Raw genomic sequence first — 15,632 nt, 5'->3', positions numbered from 1 at the left:
CTCCTTTAAGACCCTGCTGTTTGCAACAGTGAATGAAGCTGGAGGATGGAGAGTAAATGAAATAAGCCAGACACAGAGAAAAGAAAGCCGCACCATCTCCCTTATATGTGGAATTTAAGAAAGTTGAATACATAGAGGCAAGAGTAGAACAGAAGTTACCAGGTGGGGAGGAGGTAGGGAAAATGGGGCGATGTTGGGCAAGGGGTACAAAGTTGCAGTTACATAGGATGAATAAGTCCTATATGAGATCTAATGTGTAGCATGATGCTAGAGTTCGTAATATTGCATTGAATACTGGAAATTCGTTAAGAGGACAGATTTCAGGTGTTCTTATCATGCACAAACATGGTAACTATGTTGGAGGTATATTAATGGGCTTGTAGCGATCCTTTCACTATGTTTATGTCAGAACATCCTGAGACCTTACATATATACAATTATTATTTCAAAAATAAAATTGAAAACAAAACAACAAAAAAGAGGTGGGCCTCCTTTATGTGAGCCTTCCCAGAAATCTCCAAGGCTTAAGATCTCTCTGGAGAGCTCTCTGTGTGGCCTTACACAAGACATTTAGCTGGACCACACCAACTAACAGTATATCCTAAAACTGACCTTCCTCTTGGGGGCGCTTCACCTCAATTAGCCGCCTACCCAAACCTGGCTCTTGGGGATACATTGCTGTCTTGTTTACACTTCAGCTCAAATGGTGACATTTTTTTCAAAGGGTAATAAGGCAGACAAAATCTTCAAGTGATAAAGGAGGAGAAAAAAAAACTTCAGAAAATACAAAAGTAAAAAAAAAAAAAAAAGGGCAACTTGATGTTTCCAAAGCCCACGTTTCTGATTCTACAATTCAACTTAAAAAATTTGAAAGCATTTGTTGGTCTTGAATGCCTCGTTGCCTCTTCCCGGGCTTACATGATGTGTAACTTCATTGCCTCTCACATGGAGATGTTAGTAGGAAACTTGTACCCTTTTGAAGCAAGTCTTAAACGTTTGATGTAATTCTTCTACCATTCTGGGGCTCCCCCGCTTTGCGTGGGTCTGCACTCGTGGTGCTAACGGCAGGGCTACAAGGGAGAGCACTCCACCTTGTAGTAGACCCTTACAATGCCGGGTCACCAGGAAGTACCTTTGGTCCATTATCGAGCAAGTGAATACATGTGTTATATAACTTGAATTCATGTAAATAATAACAGCCAATATTTATGGAGTACGGCTTTGTATCAGACACAACTCCAGATATGTCATGTAAACTTTAAAACAGCCCTTTATTTTCCGGACGAGCACGGTAAGATGGCTTTCTTAAGATCATATAGGTAGTGCATGGTTGAATTCAATTTTTGATTTGAAAATTATGTTCTAAGATGGCCAACTATCCCCAGCCGTTGGCTCTCTCTTCAAACCCAATATAGGAAATACCAAGGTGGGATGAAAGGGTGGGGATTCCTGAATCAACAGAGAAAACTTCAAGAAATCCCTGAGGAATTTTCCCTTTCCTTTATCACTGCAAAGCAGACAAAGCAAAACCTCTTGGCTGAAGTGCAAGACATCAGCAAGAGCAGGTGATCTTTGGGTTTAATGTAATTTCTGTGTTACATCTGCACATTCCTGAATGTGTACATCAGAGCCAGGTCTCCAGTTAAGGAATTAACAGTGCCTATTCTTACCTCTCTTCTAACCTAGCTTTCCCAGCAGGAAAAGAATCTGCAACAAGAGCTTGGTTGGTGGTAGTTTGTTTTGGGAAGTGATTTCCTGCGGTGGTAACATTCCTGTACTTGCAAGCTGTGCTCGCATTAATACCAAGTGGGAAAACACTACCTTGAGAGCCTTCTGACCTGCACAGCATGACTTGAGTTGATAATTGGCTAATCTGGGGTTGTCTTCTCTTTTTTAAGGTTCTTAAGAAGTTAACGAAGGGCTTGTTAATGGGACATTATCTCCCTTTCATCTCCAGGCTGCACACTTCTGAGTGGCTGGCAGTTCCCAAAAGTGCCCCACACCACTGTGGAGTCATTGAAGCCCCAGAGCATAAAACCAGTGATAATCTGGAGTAGCTGAGACAAAGTGCTGCCAGGATTCATCCTTTGTTTCTGGTCACTGCAGTAGAGGCTAATGTACAAGGTAAGCCAAGGAAGGGGCACAAGAGAAGTCCAGTACCTTCTTTTCAAATGCTTCTTAACTAGAGCCTTCCATTCTGGGTGCCGCTACAAGTACTCCAGTATAACTGTTCTGTCATGGAACATCAGAGCAGGAAAGAACTTTGGGGATTTTCCTTCACCACTGTCTCAGGATCACCTCAAGTGGGGCTGTAGTGCATTGGTAGTCCATGTTTGACTAGGAGCAACATACCAAACTAATCCATTGGTGAACTGAGTCCACATATTTTTCTCCTCTGCCATTTGAATTATACCATTGGCAACACCCCCGTGAGGCCTTTGGTATTATTTGAGGGAAAACGTTGGTGCAACAAAGGTAGGAGAGATGAGATTTGGGACCACATGTTCATAGCATTTCCTTGTACTCTCTGGATGTGCTTGCTATAATCCATCGTATAATGGATCACTGTCTCATTTACCCAAACTTATAGCTCAGCGGCTGGGGTAATATTCAGCTTTGGTGGCATATACTTTATGTCCCATGGTCAGGGTATTCTTTCTCTACTAAGGCTTAGTAGTGAGTCAGGAACTGCTTTTGGAAATAGAAAATAATTCTCTACATTAAGACTCTCCTACTGGAATTTGCCAGACATTACCCTCAGCATTAGAACCCACCACAGACATTTCCAGATCCATTGAATCCGTTGTGTCCTATGGCCCATTGGTCAGGGAAGCTTGCACTGGAGTTAGGAACTGCTGTAATGCCATCTCTCGCTCTGAAACCCACTCAAAACTGGCAACTTTCTGTGTCATCAGATAAATGGGTTTGAGAAGTAGTCCCCAGTGCAGCGTACACTGTCTCTAAAATCTAAATAGGCCTCCTACACGCTACACTTCTATCTTAGTGAGGGTACAGGTCTGACATCTTGTCTTTTATCTTCCAGGGTTAGCTTAGAGTTTGGGGATGTCTTGGCTTGCTCCAGACCTTTTGACCCCTAGAATTTTATTGATGTGGCAGGCTCATCAGCATAAATTCTTTGGTATCACATTAAAAAAATCATCCTAATATTTCTTTTTTCTGAGGTTATGACTCCTTCCTCAAACCTTGGCTAAGGCAGTTCCCACATCTCTACATTATTTATTATAGACCAAGCTTCAACATGCCATCCTAGCAGCAGTTCTAGGTTTCTTCACTAGAATGTTAAATCCTGAAACATGAATGCTTTGTGTCAATAGATTTTCTCTCATGAAGCTTTACAGTCTAACCACTTGGTATAAAATGTTCTCCATCTCAGGCCTTGGAATGCCATTGATTTTCCTATCCAGTCTTTGATGTTAGAATATAAAAGTTATTTAACCCATGCATTCGGTCTCTTTTGTAATTCTGTCCTTACAATTAAATCCAAGGCTTACATTTTATTAAAGTCTGCCTTGTAGATTGCAGGAGACAAGACCCTCTCTAAATGCTCTCTTGGCATCCTCGTGACTTATATAGCTTCCCAAATCAACTCTGGTGCTAACTGTGGTGTACAGCATGCTGGGACTTATCAGGACCTCCGGCTACTACAACGGCAGGTCTTTATCTCAGTGCACTTATTCAATGATCCAGTTCCAATTCCCATACCGAGGGCCTGCTTTCCAAGGCTACTGGTTTTTAGTCTGTGATTCACCAATAAAGCGTAGTTTGAGACGGGCTGGTTTTTAAGCAGTATGTTTTGGGAAGTGATCCCAAGTGGTAGATTAGGAAGCATGGAACAGGGAAGAGGGAGAGCCAATAAAGATCCCCTTGTAAGTTGATCACCAATAAGGGGAAATGAGATTTCATCCTCCCAGGACTCTTGGAGTCCTGTAGGATCACCTCAGGGATGTCTACTTGAAGGATAAAAGAGGGGAGCTTTGTCCATTAGATCTTGTCCTCCAGTGATGAAAGTTTTCCTTATTGGGCTTTAACTTCCTTGCAGTTGCAGCCTGCACATGTGTGAGTCCCTGCTGGGTCTCCTGAAGCGTCCGTAGCGTGCGGTGACATTACAACTGAGGGAAACCAGTTGTTGCAGTGAAGACTGCAGGAGAGCTGGGCTGAGAGGCTAGAAGTTGGGCATAAGAAGAAAAGAATGCTCCCTTCTTTTTTCTAACACTTTCCTCCAGTCCAGTCTTACATTTTGGATCTGCTCCAGGTGCCTCATTAATGTATTTCTGCCATGGAGCCATAAAACATTAGAGCAGATAGGAACTTCAGGCAACTTTATGGGGGCACCATTACACAGATGAGGATACTAAGGTAGAAAAAGGCTCGAGAATCCTGGCAAGTCACACAGCACAGCAGGGCTCCAAAGAGGCCTGGGACCGAGGACTCTTGGTTAGCTGCATTTGGTGCCTTGAACCTTTCAACCTCTTGGAGTCCAGGAGGTCATAGCATACATTTTCTAATATGGAAATGATCTTTACTCTCACCCGTGTTCTTTGTTCTCTGAGAATAACTTCAGTAATGCTACTTATATTTATCCAGTACTTCACATTCTGCCAAGCAATTTCGTGCACATCAGCCCATTTAATCCTCACAGGGACCCTGTGAGAGCTGTGTTATTGTCACTTCATAGATTAAGAAATAGAAGTTTAGAGATTCAGTCACTTGGCTGCCTATGGTCTCAGAAAATAGAATTCTGTCTTCTGAAATAGGTGGAATTCTGTCTTCTGAAAAATTCATTTATTACAAGCCATGGAGAAATGCTTTATAAATGCTGAAGGAGTACACACAGACAAAATCATGTCATTATAGTGCAATCTTTAGTCTTTTGTGGAAATGTGCAAAGTCCTAACATCCCTCTCTCTCTCACACACGCACACAAAGAAGAATCGTTAACGTAAAACATATGAGCTCCTGGTGGCACGTGCAAAATAATTATTGTTTGTGGTATTCATTTATCCATCCATTTAAAAATTAGTGGTCGCTTAGTTTAGGTCAGAGGTTGTTACAACACTATAGATCACAGAACAGATAAAGCCTTGCTTTCATGCACCATGTTTAATATAAATATATTAAAATCCGCATAATTTATTGTGCCCATGGCTGGAGCTCAAACTGACCTCCTGTGATACTTTTACTGAAGCAAACCATGAAAGAAGAAAGCACTTCGTGCCTAGAACAGAGAGGTGAGCTGCAGTACACGTTCTTTACGTTGTAGGTTATTTTCAAAATTGCTCTTCTGTGAGTAGGGAGACCAACAAGAGGAAAGAAGGTGAAACAAAGAGCTGCTTCCAGCTGAGAGTTTCCTTACTCACTGATAACATTTTCACTTAAGTCAAATTACCATCCCCTCCTCTCCATTCGCCTTAGACCAAGTTCCCTGTTCTGCTCAGCCACCAATAAAAGCACTGTCCTCATTTCTAACTTTCAACACTTGCCTGATGCTTTTGCCAGCATGTAGTTACCTATGGGAAGGCATTTTATGGACTGAAAATGCCTGGCTTAAGAAACTTCTTTCCCCCCAGATATGCATAGCAAAACTGATGGTAACATATGGCCCTATATTTTTTCCCTTCTTGCCAGTTCACTAAAATAAATTTACTTTCAATTTACATATTCTTGTCTACATTTCAGAGCTTTAAAATATATTTGTAAGGTCTGTCCTGTCTATCTTTTTCTAAGATTATGCAACAGCTCTGCATGCTGTTTAGGAAATAACAGGAACTTTTATGATTTTTAGAATCTTTCATTTCCTAAGAAATTTAGAAAAGTTTATGAGATCAGAAAAAGAAAGGCCTGAATATCCTTAGAAATGTAAAATTATGTAAAATATATAATAATTGTTTCTATAACTAGATGGTAATATACCTTTCAAATTTAAAAACAAGTCTACTATCTATAAAGTTCTATTAGAGAGGTTTTGCTCTCTCTATACAATTCTGTCTGGACCCTTTAAACAAAGGCCATATTATTAAAATTTATAGAAATATGAATGGGTTCATGATGTGGATTTCAAAATAAGGAGAAACTCATCATGGACCTTTGAATTTTCTAAAATGGAAATAATACTATTTTCAAGGCTACTTTGTTGTTCTGTGAGGGAAACTGGTAGGCTTTAAGAGAATGTCTCAAAAGACTGGCTTTCCCCTTCCAGGTTCCAACGTCAACCATTCTTGAGAATTTTGTCAATGGAGTGTTAAATGTAAAAAGACATGTTCTGTAGGCAGAAAATCGTGGGCCTGTAACAAGAGTGTCCCAAAGGTATGATGTGGAGATACCTGGTCTGTTTGGCTTGCTTGCTTTCTAGATTCCATTGTGGAGAACAGAGCTGTGACTAGATCTTTATAACTCTGTGATGGGATGAGTCACCAACATCCTTTTCTGATCGTGTGGCTAACTAAACACTACCCAACCATTACTCACAGGCCATGGGTCATGAGTATGGAGTGCTTAAACTCATTGCCTTTGCCCTGGAAATCATATATCAGGTAATGTTAGGGATGTTTGTGAAATCAAGAATAAAGGGAGACATTTTAAGATTGTTTTAAATGATGGTTCTCAAAAGGGGGAAGATTTCGTCCAGACAGGGGACATTAAGCTGTGCCTGGAGACTTATTTTGGTTGTTGCAACTGGGTGAGAGGCTACTTGTATCTGATGGGCAGAGGTTAAGGGTGTTGTTAAATCCCTTTGTTTTGCTTTTTTTGTTTTTGTTTTCTTTCTGACACGGTCTCAAACAACAATGTAAAAATATAAATACAACTTATTTTTACCAATATGTACAAAGGCATGCCTTATTTTGTACTATTCTGTAGTTTATTCCATTCCTCCCTTCTTTCCTGAGCCTCACACCATTTCTCATATCCTCAAATTTCTCCCCATTCCTGACCCCCTCCCTGAATGTCATCTCATACCTCAGTTTCAACAAAGGGATTGGATTCAAATATGCTGTAGTTTAAGGAAAAAAAGACAAATATTTTCATTCTTCAGGCTGCAGGATGGCCTCATAGAATATGACGGGCCCACACAGGAGGACTCCTCAACACATTTTGCCTACAATACTCGGGTGAATTCTGACTCCTTTTCATTCGTAGTATTTTGCTTTACAGGGAAGGCATCCTCTGACAAAGGAAATGCTTATTGCTGCCCCCAAATTTACTATAAACCATCTATGTTGGCCATGGAAAGGATAGAAAAAGTCATTAATAATAAAAGTTATGGATGACCATTTTATTTAGAAAGCAAAAGAATATGACAAAGCATTACATGCCACTCTTTTCTGCATAATGGAGTAGGTAACTTACAATGTTACCATAAAAAGAGAGGTAGAGTAGACTTCAGTCTCTGAATTTTCAGAAAGGTATATATTTCTTAGGTTAGTAAGAACTTTTAGTCATGGTCAAGAAAGATAGAATTAGTACAGAGTAGAAGAAAAATTACAAGGCTGGATGACTTGAATTTTTTAAAAATTTTACATTTAAATTATATTTAGAGACATGGAGAGACAAGCTTAAAGACAGTGAGGGAGTGGTATTGCTGCATGTGTGCTCAATCATGAAGGTTTAAAAACAGTATAATTAAGCTTGCGATCTCAAAGACAGTAGCGTGTCTGATTGTGGGGAAGAGTCTCATTGTGAAAGATGGAGCAGATGTTCATGGTTGTGAGACACGGTGACAGAGATGTCTGATTTGGAGAGATCAATACTTTATGATTGTGAAGTTTGACATTACTAATCTGATCAAGAGAAAACTCTCACATGGTACAGCCTTCTCTGCACCTCTTGAAAAATAAAGTGAATTTGGAATGTTATTTCTCTTTTAGGTAGGCGGACAGTAAATGACAATCACATGAAACCACTCCTTTCTAGGCATTCTCACTAGACTAGAACATCCTAAAATTGCAGAGAGAAAGAAAAGCATAATGAGAGCTAAGGGTCCATTTTGCTCTGCAAATTCTTTTGGAAGGATGGTCTCACCTTCTGATCTTCATGGTAAATCACACATTTTTTTTTTCTCATTCCAAATTAGAATGTGTCACCTATGTTGGTCCGTTTGGATTACTTCCATCTCCACCCTTCACTTTCCAAACACTTTCCCTCAAAAGGAAAAGACAACACATGCATAGTAGCCAGTGGAGTCTTTTTATTTTTAACTTTACTTTACAATCTCTCTAAGCCACTTTTTGTAATCGCTTATTTCAAACAAATGAGCCCAGCCAATTTGCCTGGGGAGACAAGAAATGCTTCATGTCCTGAAGACTTTGTCTTCCATAGAGAGAAATTTGGCATCGCACAGCCCCATCATAGCCAAGAAATTAAAGGATTTTCTATTCCAATAGCTAGCTGAATTCAGTGATGGTAGCCTATTAGGAATGTGTGTGTACACTCAATAGCACCTACGACTGATAGGAAATGAGATGTGTCAGAGAATTCTCTCAAAAATTGCCGCAGCTGCTGGGTTTCTGCTAGAGAGTAAATAACAAATATATTGACATGCATTTTCCTTAGAAGAGCAGCTGCTCTGATCAATGCTGTTAGAGGGGCTGCCTGGCCAAGTCGGGAGTTGCCTATGACAGTCTGAGTTGACGCTATGTACGCTGATGTCCTTGTTAGTCTGATTTGCCAGAGGAGAGCCCAATTCTTCCCAGTCAAACTCTCCAGATACTCTTCTAAACTGACATTAAAATTATTTGTCATTTGGGGAGTAATAATATGTACCTCTTCTGTATTTTCTCATCACTGAAATTTCCTGAGTTGAGCCATGAGGGAGGCACACGACTCCCCTGCCCTCACGCTCCCTTTCTGTGTCTCCAAACAGGGAGTGAAAACATTTTGCATAAACAAATTCCCAATCGTAACTAATCATATGAAAGCTGACAAAAGTACGTTATCTTACACTATGAAAATACTAATCAAAGCAGCTTGTCAATTGTTAAAGTTAATGATTTAGATATGCAACCGTCTGCCTAAATTTTAGTAGGTAATTACATAATTATACGCAGGTTAACACAATCAAAAATAGCAATTGCCTCCTCAGACTTTTGACTGTGTCAGGGTACTGCAGGCCCATTCTGGAAATAACTGCTTATCGCATGGTATTTGAGTGCATGGGGATGCCATAACTATTGTGCTTAGGAAGGATTTTCATATATCTGGGTTCAACTCCCCAGGCAGTCAAGATAAAGAGGAGATTTGCCTGTGAGTGCTCAGTAAAATATGCTGTTAAAAGCACTGAATTTACCAGGTTCTATCGCTTTTATAGGATGAACAGGCTTGCTATTATACAGTGATCCATTCTAATTCATAGTGTCCCTTTTCCCCAGCTCAAGTTTCAGACTTTAAGTGTAAATATTTGGTAATTTTATTAACTAAAGCATTTCAGGACAATTTCCCTCAAAACATTTCTGGAAAGCAAAGCTTTTCTTTATTGATTTTTATTGTGCTATTGAAATCATGTTTCAATCAAGAAAAAGGAAGCTCAGAAATTGACTTAAAATATTTTGTGGTATAGAACATTGAAGTACTGAGATGTTTCCTAGACCTTTCAAAGCGATGTAGCATTATTTTAATTTTGGACTCTCCAAACCCAAAGTCTGGGAAGGAAGGAAAAATGGAAGGAGACCCTTGTACATTCTTATGTTCTTTCCCTTTTTCTCCTCTTGGTCCTTCTTCACCCTTTTCCCTTTTGTCCTTTTTACCGAGTCTTTATCATGTCAAGAGTCAGGAGTCATGAGTCATGAGACATATTGGGGATATAAAATGAAAGCAACACAGTATGAAAATTTAGGAAGTCCTCAACAGCGTTAAAAGAGACAAGTAGTCAGATAGGTGCTGTCTATGAGCTAAGGCATTTGACTAGTGGTATAAATTGGAGATTATGAAAGTGGAGGCAGAAACTCTTCATTCTGTAATGAGAAGAGGGGAAAATTGGGAAAGCTTACAAAAAAGAAGGTCTTTATCTGAATCATCAGTTATTCAAAGCAGAAACTGTATGTGTGTGGGGTGGGGGGGTAGGAGGCATTCAGGTGGAATGAACAGCCTGTGCAAAGACAGGGAATTATGAAAGCTTTATAGAATTGTGTTTGGAAAACTTTGATCTATCCAGAATTTATGTGTAGAAGTATTAAAGGAGATTTTCGGGAAAATCTCTTATGGGACCTAATGCTTCTAGGACCAAAATGTAATGACTTCTCCTCCCATCTTACATAAACATATAGAATTAAAAGGCAATGATTATTTTCCTAAATTGGAATGTGTCAAAGTCTTCTTGTCCTTTCCTCTGGAAAGTCACTGTATCTGCACCATCTGTAAATTTCCCACTGATAACTTGTAGCTTGTGCTTCTTTCTCTTTTTATGTTTCCACAAAAGAATAGCGATACACTAGTTCTGTAGTATTCTAAATGGGTTAAAGACATTTGATTGGATATTATTATGGACCTATAATTTCTGCTTATGATGGCATTCAATCAAAATAATGAAATTTATCAGGCATTTTCTCTTAGCCTTAGAAAACAGAATGAATCTGAGGGAAAATTTATATGCCAATGCTTTATTGTAGAGTATAACTCAGGGCCAGCAAGAATAAAGGGAAATAAGAAATGAGGAAGGGGACAAAGAAGAAGCAAATATAATATGTGTTGTTGAAGTGGCCATAGCTTCAAAGAAAAACACAGACATTTACTAAGTCTTTTGGGATGGCTCTGGAGAATCATAAAGAACTTTTTTTTTTTTTTTTTGGTACAATCTGCAATGGGGATGGATGAAGAGGAATTTATGTTCTGGATCCTTCTTTTCCAGGTTGTGTGTGTAGCCAGCACATGCAGTATGTGGCCATGCTTTACCCATGGTTCAAGAAGGAGAGAACTATGGAACATAGTGAAGCCTAATGCACACGGGGCAGAGTTTGCTGAGAGGCAAGGCCTAGGCTGTGGAGTCTTAGACATAATTCTTTTAACCAGAAGTAGTATGCTGAATGCCATCATACACGGGAAGTACTGCTCACCTTGAACCATGTACTTAACTTACTAACCATATACGTTGCAAAAGTTTCTAGGTCAAATTTAGTCCTTGGGGAGTAGTTGCAGATTAAGTCAGCCTGGAGGAAATGCAATCCCTCTGAACAGACCTACTTAGGATAGGATGCTGGGAAGATCTGAACTGTGGCTTGCTGACTGTGATGTGACCATGTTGTATGGTGGGAGGTCACTTCCAATTTGATAACTAACATTAAAAATAGTTAGAATGACTTGTCCTCTTGTTAACAGAAACTCTTCCCACCACCTCATCATAATATGGTCTTTTTAAAAAAAATCCTGTGTACAAATGTTAAAACTCTTAAAACCTAAATCCATGTTTCAAAAACAAGAGTAATTTTGTCAATGTCATTACAAACATTGGGTGTTTTCCATGCAGGCTGATCAGTTCCTTCTAGGCACAATTCCTGTAATGTAGGTAGCCAATCGTAAGTATACAAGATTGGCTGTGGATTATGGAACTCAGACTGAATGAGTTATTCTTTTCCTAGTATGAGTACTTGAAATAAAAGAAAAAAAATCACACTTCCTTATAAGAATGAGTTCCTTTAAAATAGATATATATGCATATATATATATGTATATATACATACAACACATGAAATATATATTTTGATGTCACCTTTAACTAATATTTTAACTTTGATTTAGATGACAAGAATATAATTTCTACTTTGCAAATTACATTGAAGAGTTATCTTCCTATATTTGAGAGGCATGACTAAAATAAATACCAATACCTATACACAAGTGTGTTTTTAATCTATTTTTAATTTCTGTTTCAGTCAAATCTGAAATGTTGATCTATTGTCCTTCTTCACATCACATTGAACCTATCCTTTACTCTGCTCTCAAATGCTAATATTTCTGTGACATGCAGAGTCTGGCTTCTGTAGCTTTTGCTTCAGGCATCACCTCATTATTCTTTTTAGCTCCTTATTAGAGAAAAGCCACTGACCTCTTACCTGGGTCTCCCTATCCAGTTAGTACTTGTGAAAGGCCAACTCATCTCAAGGCTTCTGTATTCCAGCTGTGTTTCTAAATCACCTTATATTCTTATCTTCCCCATTTCCATCTCAGAATAGAAATATATAGACAAAGTACCCTCTTCCTGCTCTTTCTTCCCTTATAAAGAGCCCATGATAACTTACCTTCATTTAAAAGGTGGTCGCCTTCACAATGCTATTGCTGATGAAGAGAAAATTTCCTAATATTTATCTTTTTAAAAATCACTTCTTTCACTTCCTTCTTTCCTTGTTAATGACTACTAATTAGTGTTGCTTAGAAAATCTACCTCCGATACTATATTTTCTATGTGCTTTTAAGAAGTCTGGCTTCACTCATCCCACTCTTAGTTTTAAATCGAGTTCTTTTACTTCTTACATTTAGACATATTTTGAACATAACATGTCAGAACTGTTTTTAAATGAAGTGTTTGGTCACAGCAACAAATACTGAAGTCTTTCTGTTAATGGAAATTTTTCCCAGGGCCCACACCTTCAGGTGCTTTAAAGCTGATGGAAACAAAACATCATTCTAGAACCTGAATTTAAGATATTTCCATACAAATTCAAACCAAACAGACAATTTTCACAGATGACACCGAATTTCACAGTTTTTTTTTTTCTTGCAAGACTGATTTATATAAGACTTTTACTCAGATCAATGACCTGAATGAGAATCCTTCTCCCACTTGACATCCATGCTTTTGACCAGGTTTGAGGATAGAATCAGAGGGCTGTGTACCATGTGAAGTGAAATTATTCGTGTATACAAATGATAGTTTTACAGTGTGTGCCCAAACGAAAACCAGACCACACACCACAAAGACATAACACTAAAACTTGAGATAGGAGCAGTTTCAGGAAAAGGATAAAAAGCTCTTTGACCAATAAGAAGGTAACAGATTTATTATAAGTTACTTTAGGTTAATTATTTTTGGATGCTATAATATTTCTCAAATCAACATAATCTCCACTTCTGTCATTGAGTAACAGGGGAAAGGCAAGCATTAAAACTGGATGGGGTAATGACTAATGTTTGCATGGGAGGAATGATGTGGCATGCACCAGGGACTTCTCATGTGCTAATTTTTTGGAGTACATACACTTTGTCCATGATTTCTTCCTGATTCTTCCTGATTCTTCAGAATACTAGAATTGGTGCAGAGGAAGCAGAGTACATAGTCTCTGCACAAATGAAATTTTAAAAGATATATATTTAAATTGTAAAAGCCTTAAGTTTTAAATTAATACCCACCTTTTATGTAAAGGCCCAGAGTGTTAAAAAAAAAAAAACAAACACAAACAAAAAAACATTGATTAAGCACTGGGGAGAGAACTGTTTTCCCTGATGGCACTGTATAATCCTGTGGGTTTTTTTTTTTTTTTTAAATATATTAGTGTTGGTTACCAAGTGATTTCTCCAGATGTAGAAGAACACTGAAGATGGTCATGTCTTTGTGAAGCACGAGTGAAATCAGAAATGGGGGAGGGAACCCAAAAGATGCATAGATGAAATAGACTTGAATTGCTAATCTGGACTCTGAAAGCTAGCATACCAGTGGTTAATCAGAGCTTTCTGGGCATTACATAATAAAAATCTGAGGGACACTTACTTTCCAAGTGTAAGATATACCAGAATTACTTCTTGACCACTAAGTCATGATCAGTTCTGGAAAAACCAGGGAAATTGAGAAATCATCCCAGATCTCTTCTTCCCTTCCCCTTTATCACCTAAAACATTCAAACTAGTCATCTCCCATACCACATACTGCCATAAAATTGGTCTATTTCATTTTACTTGCCTACTTAAAAGACTTCAATGGACACCCTTTATCAGATAAAGTATAATTTCTTGAATAGTAATTCTCATTCAACTCTTGAGGAAATAAATGTTCAGTTTTGTCAAGCTACTTCTACAGTTAAGCCATGCATTCCAACTCTGTCTGTATTACACATAATTCTCTGAACATGAACTTTGCATACATTGTTCACGTCCTTGGATGCCTTACCATCCTACTCTTTCTATGTCTGTCAAACTCCTACTTAATTTTGAAAATCAGCTCACCATCATTTACCTACAGACAAAGCTATATGGATATAACCCTGTATATATCGTTTCTATTCTCCATATATGTTTTCATTATTTTGCTCTTGTTAGTTTGTCATTTTACTTGTCTATCTCTCATATTGTAAGCACTTTGAGGGCAAACTTTGGGCCTTATTCATCTTGCACGCTAGTCTATAGCTTGATGTTTGGCGCACAAGAGTAACAGAAGAGGAATTTCTGAAGGAATAGTGAATGGATGAATCTAGGAAATATGGTTAAGTCATACGTATTTTCTGGACACTGGTTAAGTCCATCACACTTAGTTTGGAAAGTGGATCCCAGCCCAAAGGGCAGGTTTGGATTTAGGGATCTCTCCAAAGCAAGTTTGGAAGTCTGTTCTTCAGAATGGAGAGCCAGCTTTACGCAAATCCAGAACTGCCTTAGCTGTCCATGAGGGGGGCAATAAAGATGGTCTTACCAAGTAAAGTAAAGGTTCTTTGTCCTAAACCAATTGTTGCCTGGTGTTTGTTCGCTTTTTGGGCTTTTTTGTTTTTTGTTTTTTTCTTTGAAGAAACCACTGAATAAATATTGTGGTAGATTACTTCATTTTGAACTGGTTAAGTGTTTTAAAGATATAGTCATTAAAATATAAAAGTCTGACACTTCAAGGTAGCACTTCTGCAAAACAATGAACCAACTTGCAAATTGCTGACCTAAATAAGATCGTGAGTATAAATAGGGAAGATGGGGTAAGAGTGGCTCTAAAATGGAGACAGTTTATCATGAGAAGAAAAGAGGAGCATTAGGAGATGACTTATTCATCTTGCATTTTCAGCACCTAGAGCAGAGTCTGATACTTGGTAGATGCTCAATATAGTTTTGTTGAATAATTGAATGAGTGAGTGAATGAACAAGCCAGGCAGACAGAAGGAGGGAGATATGAAGAGCTGCTATATTTGGTGAGTTTTCAGTAGAAGATCACAGAATGAAAAATGTTCTACTCTGATCATGAATAAAAAGCAGAGAAATATAAGAAGTATTAGCAGAGGGAGAATAGAACAAGCCTAGAGTTTTAGAAGCTCTATGTATATGTAATTTACCATAAAATCTACTGATTTTATGTGCACACTTTGTTGGAGTTTTATTAAATTTATAGTTGTTTAGTCAGCAACTCAATCTAGTTGTGCTACATTTCATCACCCCAGAAAGTTCTCTAATGCCCATTTCAGCAAATTCCCATTCTTACCACAGCACCAGGCAAACCTTGGTCTGCTCTCTGTCTCTGTAGTTTTGCTGTTTCTAGAAGTTCCACGTAATTGTACTCTCACTGTACATAGTCTTTGTGTGGAGCTCATCTCACTCCATGTGCTGTTTCTGGGGTTTCAGGCTGCGCTATCAGGGATTCATTCCATTTTCATTGTCGAATAGTATTCCATTGAACGGATATACCACAGTTGGCTTTGCCGTTTACTCTGGGTGGACATCTC

At 38.5% G+C, this 15,632-nt stretch overlaps 1 protein-coding gene across 17 annotated transcripts in view; it reads left to right on the top strand.

The window, feature by feature from the left end:
• Positions 1-15,632, top strand: part of CXXC4 (CXXC finger protein 4) — a 420,398-nt gene that overhangs the window by 113,429 nt on the left and 291,337 nt on the right. For 12 of the 17 annotated variants that reach the window (XR_008958577.1, XR_008958578.1, XR_008958585.1 and 9 more), the window contains one exon: positions 1,958-2,124. The exons of 4 other annotated variants lie outside the window; for them this stretch is intronic. The gene's annotated coding sequence lies outside the window, so the exon portion shown is untranslated. Of the gene's footprint in view, positions 1-1,957; positions 13,460-15,632 lie in introns of those variants that run through there. One more of the 17 variants, XR_008958589.1, reaches the window with a different exon arrangement.

This window comes from Ursus arctos, unplaced genomic scaffold (assembly GCF_023065955.2).
Source record: "Ursus arctos isolate Adak ecotype North America unplaced genomic scaffold, UrsArc2.0 scaffold_11, whole genome shotgun sequence".
Classification (NCBI taxonomy): Eukaryota; Metazoa; Chordata; class Mammalia; order Carnivora; family Ursidae; genus Ursus; species Ursus arctos.
Note: the sequence above shows the minus strand (reverse complement) of the source record. Positions and strands in the feature narration are given on the sequence as shown.